We start from the raw sequence: 11,065 nt of genomic DNA on the forward strand, positions 1-11,065 counted from the left end.
ACAGAAGGGGGGAAAAAAAGAGGAAAAAAAGTAAAAGCAAGAATGGATTTCTCCATCGCGGACGCCCCCTTGAAAACTCATCTTTGCAAAGGACCATTTCCATTTAACTGTCTTCAGAGTGCTGGTTTCTAAGTACAGGACCTGGGACTATTATGAAAATATTTTAATTATTGGAGACATCTCAGGGAACTTGCGCTGCTAAGATTCATCACTCAAAATCTTTGAGTAGGAGGTAATTTGCTTCAGACACTGACACAAAGAATGCTACAACTGAGGATTCAAGTAAATGTAGTTCTAGTCTGATCATATATATACACATAAAAAATTGTCAGTGAACTGATCACAAAATAGAGTACTATTGCATAAAATATAAGATGTTGGGTGTCTTCAGTTTGTTACATTTTATATAATTAAGAGTAAACCATAGATGTTAATAAATATTCACACTTAAGCCTACTGAAAAGAATGCTACTTTTTGATAACAAGAAAAACATTTAAACCACTTTTAAACCCTCAAGAAACAACTATGTTGCTCTACCAACACATTGCATTTAATTAAATTTAATTAAAAACAAATCTCCTTTCCTAATGTAATTGCATTCAAGAATGCCAGTCTCCTAAACAATAGTTACCCGCCAAGATTTGTTCAACTGTAAGAAATGCAGCGATTTGTCATGAACGTTAGTAAATGCTTTGAGTTAGAAGGGGCCTTCGAGATCATCTAGAATGGCAAACATGTTTGCAAGATGTAAATATTACTCCAGTCTTCAATGAATGCACACATTACTGCTCAAAAATACGAGCACAAATGTAACAGAAACAGAACTGTAACCACCAGCAAACCACCAAAAGATAAGTATTATCGTTTGTTTAATGTCTCTAAACCTTCAAGTCAAATAGTAGCAGGCTTGGGTCACTGATTTTACACATGACACTTATTTCAGGCTAAAGGTAAGAAATATCTGAAAGTAGCTGACACTGTATTTTGAAGCTGTTATCAAGCAGCTTAGCATTCACAAAGTCACAGCAAGTATGCAACAAAAAAAGTGTTCACTCCATACGCACTCCTGAAAAAGCACAAACTAAGGATAAACATGCTCACAGTGTGGTCAGCTTTTACTATCAGTCCATGATGGCAGGTGAGAAGGCAGCAATGGTATCAAGAAGATGACTGATGAAGCTGGAAAAGTAGAAAGAAAATCCAAAGCACTAAAACAACAACAAAAAACCCAATCCCAAACCTTTCAGTAGTACTACCTGTAGGAATTTCATAATATGAGCTTTTTGATAGCATAGAAGTGATCTACTGGGAAAAAAAAAAACACAACAGTTATTGAAAAGGTCATCAGGAGTAAAGATAATAAAAAGGGAAAACTGAAGAAAACAAACAGAAAACACAGTCATCTGGAACATGAAAAGTAATGCATCACTCTGTATTTCAAAAATGTCTAACTCTTGGTCTCAGAAACAGAAGATCAAATTCTACTTTTCTTAAGGTTACTGAACATTGACAATGCATGGAGCAACATGGGCAGGACATGTCAAAGCACTCACTGTCTGGATCCAATAAATAGATCACTTAAATTTGAAGATGTAACTCACAATTTGCCAATTATTTAAAAATAACTCTTAGAGGAACTCCATGAAAGTAAGTCTATTAGGAGTTACGATAACAAGACTCTCCAAAAACAATGCCTCAAGCTAAACTAGGAAGAAAATCTGTAACAAAAATAAGATCTTACTAATTCTAAGCATTTTGTGGGTGGTTCTCCAATATGTTGCAAATAATCTCTTATTCATATGGCTAAAATAAACGGGCATATCTTAATGCAGAGAAACTACAAACAGAAAATACTATGTATATAAATATTTATAAAACTCAGCCCTATGAGAAATTGGGACTATATCTGCACGGCTTTAATTCAGGATCTTCTAAAACTGCTCACTGATATTGCGTGGACATTTCAGAAGACAGAGGAGCATGTTACAGAACATGCACACAAACAGATCTACTTCTGTTTATAGTAATAGAAGTATACATGCTAGCAGACACACACTGCTCTGCTCCAGTTTTCATTCAAAGAAATTCATACATTTGCTCTACAACAGATTTGGGAGAGGAGGTTTTCCCACTTCCGGCAGCCCTTCTACCTGTGTTGTCCTTTTCTACATGAAGGATGTAGAAGACAAAATAATTTCCCAAGTAACTCACGAAGAAAGAAGCTGTAATACTTTAGACATACAAGAAAAAAGGGAAGAGGACGTTTACCTTGCTACCCAATCTCAAACCATCAAAAGGCCGACCTCTACAGAAGAGCAGGCAATGGCTTTGGTGAAGGTATCAGTGACAGACAAATAGAGTGAGAGAAAAATTTTTTCCTAGTTTCCAGATCTTATTACTGTGATCAGTTTTCAAATCAACATGGAAGAATGGCAAATAAAGAGCCGCAAACATGCAACACGCCATTCATTATACTTGTATACCAGAAACACCTGGTTTAACTTAAAATTTCTTTTTCTTTCTAATCTATGTTAAAATTGAAATAAAAACCTTAGTTATTTGCCAAGTTCCCATTCAACATATCCAAAATTATCATCTTGCCATTTCTAAACAAGCTCCAGTTTACCTTTTTGAACCGCCTGGCAGTCAGGAAACACCAAGCTGTTCTGACCAGCTGGGCAGAAGAGCGACTGGAGACACTGACTGCACTTCAGAACAACCACTGTTCATAAAGGAAATGTTTTAAATGTGACTACTGCAGATGTCAAATGGGAGTTTGCATGAGATAAAAAGCACCTCCTGTGAGAGGCTTAAAATCAGTATTGTCAATAAAAAGTGTTTTCCTTTTTCATTATCTTCACTCTGAATTTTTTTCCACCAGATCTACTTTAAATGTACTCAAAGCATATATGTTTGGGAGAGACATTCTCTTTCATGCACTAGAAAATTCTCTCTAAGCCTAAAAACTGCTAAGTCAAATTAGAAGTTATTATCCCTATCTTGTACTGTGCATAAGTATCCTCCATCTAGATTATAATGTCCCTTTAAATCTAAGTGTACTGAAAAGATCATGGCAAATCAAAACACAGTTCAGAACTACATGCTGGCACATTTTAATGGCCCATGAAAGACTACATGACAGTCCATCCTATATATCCTGTTCTGCCAAGATCAGCATGGGAACACAAGGATCGGGATATGCAGTTGGGTGGAGGCAACACAGCAATTACGAAGTCCCTACACTGCTATTATTAAAATATTTTCTAGGCAGCTTTGTTTGACTCTTCAAGATTGCTCATACAAAGCAAAAGCTTCAGAAGATGTGATCCAGCCCTTGTATCTAATTTTTGTGTTTATATGGGTGAGAAGAAACACTAAAGGCTATAAATAACGCTTTCCAATATTTATCTATCTTCCTTTGAAGACTTCCTCAGGGACTTTAATTAAACTCTCCCTTAGCACCAGTAGGCAATTAAAATAATAATAAACCAAACATGATCCTTCTCACCCAGTGGGTATTTTCCCCAAGCGCCCTCAGTTCCCTGTCTTTTTCACTTTATGTAAATAGAAAACCATCACACTGTTTAAATTCAGTTGTTTGATTGGTATTTCGAGTTTGCAAAGTAGTGAGCCACTTTAACACCATGCTGATATCAAAAGAAAATCCTGCATCACACAACTGTCTAATTCCAGCAGCCAGCAAATCCCTTCTGACATTTAACTGATTCATCTTTATTCTTATGAGAATACTGTAGAGGTGCCAAAGCTTTGAGAATAACTGCCTTTCTCAGAGACATTATCTATAAATACTTAATCAAGAAGAAACACTTAACCACAAAGTGTTCATGCTGAGACTCAATGTAGCAGCACAGTGATTTGGCTTCATTAATTTCTAAATATTGATCTGTAGGAGAAAAGAAAGAAAATTACGGATTTATCTGTACTTACAGTAATGACAGAATCACAGAATGTCAGGGGTTGGAAGGGACCTGGAAAGCTCATCCAGATGAGGTTACACAGGAAGGTGTCCAGGCGGGTTGGAATGTCTGCAGAGAAGGAGACTCCACAACCCCCCTGGGCAGCCTGGGCCAGTGTTCTGGCACCCTTACTGAGCAGAAGTTTCTTCTCATATTTAAGTGGAACCTTTTGTGTTCCAGTTTGTACCCATTGCCCCTTGTCTCATCGTTGGTTGTTGCCAAGAAGAGCCTGGCTCCATCCTCCTGACACTCACCCTTTATATATCTGTAAATATTAATGAGGTCACCCCTCAGTCTCCTCTTCTCCAGCTCCAGAGCCCCAGCTCCCTCAGCCTTTCCTCACACGGGAGATGCTCCACTCCCTTCAGCATCTCCGTGGCTGCACTGGACTTTCTCCAGCAGTTCCCTGTCCCTCTGGAACTGAGGGGCCCACAACTGGACACAATATTCCAGGTGTGGTCTCACCAGGGCAGAGTAGAGGGGAAGGAGAACTTCTCTCGACCTACTGACTGTCCCCTTCTAACCCACCCCAGGTACCATTGGCCTTCCTGGCCACAAGGGCACAGTGCTGGCTCATGCTCATCCTGCTGTCCACCAGGACCCCCACGTCCCTTTCCCCTACACTGCTCTCTGATAGGTCATTCCCCAACTTATACTGGAACCTGGGGTTGTTCCTGCCCAGATACAAGACTCTACACTTGCCCTTGTTATATTTCGTTAATTTTTTCCCTGCCCAACTCTCCAGGCTGTCCAGGTCTCTGGATGGCAGCACAGCCTTCTGGTGTGTCAGCCACTCCTCCCAGCTTGGTGTCATCAGCAAACTTGCTGATAGTACACTCTATTCCCTGACAGATAGTTTAGACTAGAAATTGGAAAGGACCCTATTACAAGATATTTCTAAAACCACAATTTACAGAGAAGAGACCATAACATAAAGCCCTAACTGGCTGGTTGTAGTAATAATACAGGTCAAACAAAAAACTGGATCAGAAATTTGACAACCTCTTGAAACTAAGGTTACTTTTGAAAATTGATCTACCTCTACATTAGGCATTTTCAGTATAAACAGCACAGAGCTGCATAACCCTGCACAAAGCCAAAAACCTTTTAGACATTACAAAATATTTGCATGACAAAAGTAATTTCATTAAACCCCTCACATCACTCTTGACTTGCCTTACTTCAACAAAGGAACATATCCAAATTTACCTAACGAGTTACATATTTCTATCTCTAAATAAAAGAAAGTGAACATGCAATGAGATGATGAATGCACCTGGAAAGGGAAAAAAAAAAATCTGCTAAGTGCAACAACCAAACCAACAGAAATTACCACAGTCTTTTTCTAATAATAAATTCCGTAGCATTAAAAAGGATCACCTATACATTGCTTACAGTTCCCAGTCAAAAGTTATGCTTTTATTTCCCAAAGACGAGAGCTAGTAGGCAATGCTAACATTTTGGGAGTTATTTTAAAAAGCCTCAGGTACTTATCCAATCTTACAATATGTAGTCAGGATTATTTTTAAAACATTATTTGCATTGAAGGAACAATTTATATTATTCCATGGATGCACTAAACACTAATGATCTTACTGAAATTATCCGCAGGATACAGTATCATGCCAGTTTAGGTAAAGGTTTCATAACTTGAGAATGAAAAACACTATCACAGGTGAATGGCTCAACAGAAGGCTGAATGCTAGATGGCCAAGTTGTAATCATGGGTCCCAAACCCATTATTAGCTGCTGCTTCTCATCTGCAATTAAGGTTAAAAATGTTTCAAATGCCTATCAACTTAACACTTAGATCCATTAACTGAAACTGCCTAGAGCCTGATATTCTTCCTATCAGCCCAGATATCAAAAGTAGAGCAAGATAAAAAAAGAGATAAAATATGAAACATTCAAATTAATGAAGACATAGAACACTGCCTATGGAGTGCTCAAAAAGAGATGGGATACACAACAGCAGGCCAGTAAAAATCCCAACATTTCCCACGGTTGTTTTCTACAAGTTGCAGGATTCCTCTCTAAAACAACTTATCAATATCAGTCTTCATGCAGCCAGTGCAACTTTCTCTGAATGAGGCATAGTTTTGCCTCAAGCCGCCAGCAAGAATACGTATAATTTTAGCAGCATGCATTTGGCATTCTGCGACCTGATAGTTGTAGCTCTGAAAGCCAAACACCACAGCATCTAACAAGGCTGGCTACAGTAACCAGAGCAGCAGCAAACACATCTTCACTATCTGACTGCACAGCTGAATTAAAAGGCAACAAGAACACAGTGAGAAAGAGGAGGGAGAAAAAAAAAAATATATCAGACACATACCTCACAAGAGAGTCTTGAATTTTCAGTGTTTGACACAACTCCAACCTGAGTGATACAGCTGTGCAGGTCTCCCAAATTTCATTATGCATCAGGTGTTCGTAAAGGGAACAATACGGCTTCTTAAGATTTCTCCCCGCTAAATCCTTATCTATTTTTCTTGGAATAACTTCAAGCAGATTTATTTGTCAACTTGGGAAATGAGTTTGCATTAGTGGCAAAAGAATACTTCAGCAGTATTTTGGAATTCCAAATTGGCTAAAAACACTTTCACTGAAATCTGGGCAGAGATTTCCAGTACTGCAGAGCTGGTCCATCAACATATTACTTTATTAGTTCAAAAGCACAGGTCTCCCAATTGTACTAGTGAAAGTAATGAAATCATATCCATCCCGCAACAAGGCTCAGAACCAACACATAAGAAGAAATTCAACCTCTGATACGAGCTATCATGTTGTTTAGAAGTTGTTTAAAAATGCTACTGGAAAAAAATGTTACGAGGTTTTCAATTATAAAGATCATAAAAACATACTTGCAGTCACTTTCTATGCCACAAAATGCAGTACGTAACTACAACCATTCCAAGCTCAGTTATTGGTAAACTTATTTCCATGTTAAATAACGTCAGAAGTTAAGCTTGTATCACTATGTTCAGGAATAAACTTGGCCTAGGTCTAAAGTGAAAGGGCAAAATTGTGGATGGAGTAAGGCTTATACACTGCACACTGGCAGAATTAGAAGCAGATGGGTATGAAAAAGGACATTTTAAAAACTGAGTATGCCAGAAAAAACTGGAACAGAAGAAAACAATAAAGAAATTGGGCTTTAAGTACCTAGATAGAAGTGTTCTGGACAGAGATACACACAACTGCCACGGGCCAGGCATTAGGTAACGGTTCTCTGTACTGATGGAAAGAGTAAGTATATCATATGTATATATATATACATAGGGCAGCTTGAAGGCTCTAAGGGGCAGAAGGCTGCCCAGCAGTGGGACCCTAATATTCTGTATTCAGCTTGGATTTTAAGGGCCCTCAGTCTCCCACAAAACAAAACAGACTCTGGCTTTTTGGCATAAACCCACATGCAATCACTGACCTCAGTCTTCCTGACAGCTAGTTCATCATTCACATCCAACACAAAACACACCTTTACGTTCAGTCATGTGTAAAAATCCTGCCCAGTTTGTCACACCACAGAAGGATGGCTGGAGAACAGCTCCACTGCTGGTTTTCTACACAATACACTTGCAGACCATTTTAAAGCTTTGTCTTCATGCAGTTCTGTATACATTCTGCTACAGTCACTGCCTACTACCATGGCAAATTTTTCAAATGTGATGCAAGTTCTGTATTCAGATAGGACCATTTACCGCATCTTCCTCTCTTGGAAGAAGTGCGGAAATCAATCTCAAAGGCAATATAAATCAGCCTAGCACATGCAGGGAAGCCAAGAAAACAGAAAGCTTAGTTGAAACAGGCTTGAAACAGCCTGAAAGAAGGCGGCTGTCTGCCAAAACACTATGAAGCATAAACACAGATGTTCTGACATTACCAGAGCTTAACTTGCTCTTGTGTCAAGTTAATCCTGATTACAGCAGAGGTAAATTCTCCAAAGCTGTTCATGTGTCACACAGGTAGAAACAGTTCTTACAAAAATTACTCTTTTTACACCATACAATTATTTTACATCAATGGAAATTATTTGTATCAAGAGATACCTCATTACTAACCACCACATCCCACAAGTTGAAAACCAACCCCAATGCTTCCCTCACCACCGAAAAACTCTCAGGAGCTTGTATTCTGAACACTCTCTCAAAACAGAATCAGTAATATCAGTTTGTATAAATTGACTCAGGAAGAGAGTGCCTTACAGGTGAGGTCAAATACTGTTTGTTCTGTTCACTCTTTTGGAAAAAGAGAATACTTCTGCTGTATCAAAACTGAGGGATTTGCATCTCCAGTGAGGCCCTAAAGTTCCAAGTCCTCTCCAATTCTTGAGCTAATGCTGATCAAGAAACATGATGGGTTGAACGAGCCTTAAAATACATTCTCCAAACTCCAAGAGTATATTCCTACACTAACAACCTCTTTCTTTGCTGAAACACAGAAGTATCTGAAATGAGTGAATTATGACAGTAAACACGACATCTCTTGTTGCACCTTCTTGCTTCTGAATAATGATTATGTGGTGCAGATTGATATGGAATAAAGAAGGAAAAAATATATTGGAATAAGATTCAGTATCCCTCAGGCCCACATTAGCATTCACTTTCCATGTTCTCTCAGTAGTTCTTTTATTTAATACTGTGCTTTAACTCCTATCTTTCCTGCACTCTCTTTTACTGTTTCATGCTCTATATAAGAACACCTTTTACTCCAAGAAAGAAAGTGATTTGAATGGATAAACATTGCCAGACACCACCATCTTCCTCCACAAATCATTCAGTATTTTTGATATAATAATCTAATAAACAGCATCCTTAAAAATATTGAAAACAATGCAGTGAAATACTTCTTCCTGTGACACCATAAAGTTTGATAAATCATACTGAAAAAATTCCCTATAGTATTTACACCTGAAACTCAATATTAAGTAGGCATTCTTCAGATACAGATATGGGTTACTAAAGGTGTTTTTCTAAAATGGTCTATTTTTCCTCCAGATAGTCATTACTCCTGCTACGAGAGAACCCAGGAAAAAAAAATTGAAACTTCAGCTGAGATTTGACTTCAGCCTATTAATTAAAAAGCTGAAGACATTAAATATTAAACTGGTATAGCAAAGTATCTTTTCCAATTAAAGAGACTTCCTTTCTTGGTTTGCTAATATCTCAGACACTCGTTATAAAGAGATCACACCAAAACTCTACACTTCCTTATTTTATGCTTCCATTCAGCAAATTATTTTACCGTTTGAGCACCTAACAAAATTCATGCCTTAATTCCACCAAACGCTCACTTCTGACACAATGTCCATTTAAATGTCTGCAACATTAACTTATTTATTAAATTAGAAAACATCAAAATGTAGGCTTTTCAATTAAACACACATGATACTGCTGCTGCATCTCTCACTGTTCACTGCACCTTTCCACACCACCTGCATCTCATCATTGCCATAGCTAAAGTTGTAAACCCTTGCAGACAAGTATTCTGTTTCTTTATTTCACTTCTTAGTACACATGCTGCTTGTCTCCTTTTGTTGCGCCCTTCTAAAAATAAAATAAAATTTCATCCTCCTAAAAATAAAATAAATTTTTCAACTGTTTTTATTTGAACAAAACTGAACACATACAAGGAACAGGAAGTGGGCTTGGCTTTATAGCATCCAAGGGGTGGTCTTAAGTGCTCTGAAAAAATCCAGCACAAATCTTCTTAGAGGGCTTGATCCACATCCCAAGTCAGTGCACAAGTGCTCATCCCAGTGAAAGCTGGATCATGCCAGTGGGGCGCACTGTCGTGACCACATGAAATCCCAGGCTACAACCCTCACAAGTTTCCTCTTTCGCTCTCATTAATTCACAGAGCAGGGTTAACTCCTTCACCCTCCCTAGCTCTGAGCAGCATGGAGCCAGTTTTGCCAAAAGACAGTAAAACATCAGTGGAAAACTGTCACTCTCTTACTCCAGATAATTTATAATCGTATTGAACAGCACTTATGGCTGTTGGACTTCATTAGAAAACTCTCCTTGTTATGAGGACTATCACTATCTTTTATGTCCTTTAACTGGTCATTAAGCTATGCAAAACAGCTTAGTTTCATCAGTGAGACATTTTTATGAAAAACTATTCTGAAATCCAAATACTTGACATCAATAGAATCACCACCAGTGTCGTTTTAGTTACAGAGATGCTGTTACAAGCGGTCAAGAAAATTTTGCTATTTCTTTCGATGCTAATAAATCTTTGGTACCGATGTATTCACAATTACATTAATAGGAGTATTGCAAAGCTACAGTTCAGATAAAATAGTGATGATAATCAAGAAGTACAGACACTGATAGCTAAATAAAGAAAAATATGCCAAATATATTCGCAAACATGCATTAATCTAATTATTTAAGACAACACATTTCACATCTATCTAGTTAAGAGTTAGAAACCTTACCTGTGGCTCTCTATTCAAAATAATTGAATATGGGAGCACCTGTAAGAATTCCTGTCAGCTTAAAACAGTATAAGAAATAAAAATACACCAGCAAGGTTTATAAGAATCAGTGGTCACACAAAGCTTTGAGAAAACAAGAAGTGTTGTAGCACTGTGAAGAAGATAAAGCAACTATGTATTCACTATTGTACTTAGTATTTTGCAGGGACAAAGCCGGAAAATGCTTCAACAATAAACTTAAAACATGTTCCATGGATGGCTCTGAAACAGTCCTAGAATTGTTTGACTTCTGCTCAACAACAGCACAGCCTTGAACGCAAAAGCTGGTGCTCACCTTTTTAACACAGGAAATGCTGACCAAAAGGACAGGAGGTTACATCCCCTCTAGTTTTATTTTAAATACAATTACTTTTCTCATGGATAGTTCACCAAAACTGCCAAGAACCAATACAATCTCAATTAAATATTAAAGCCTGCAATGTAAATGCACAGCATCAGATGTATCATTTCTTAAGGTGTTTTCAGTTATAAGTTTTATATTTTTGACTTTCACATCAGCGAAAGCAGAAATCCTGAATTTAACTGAGAGTAAAATAAAGGCCAGTACCTTATTATTAACCCCATATACAACTTCATTTCAGT

This window comes from Streptopelia decaocto, assembly GCF_964273445.1.
Source record: "Streptopelia decaocto genome assembly, chromosome: 10".
Lineage (NCBI taxonomy): Eukaryota > Metazoa > Chordata > Aves > Columbiformes > Columbidae > Streptopelia > Streptopelia decaocto.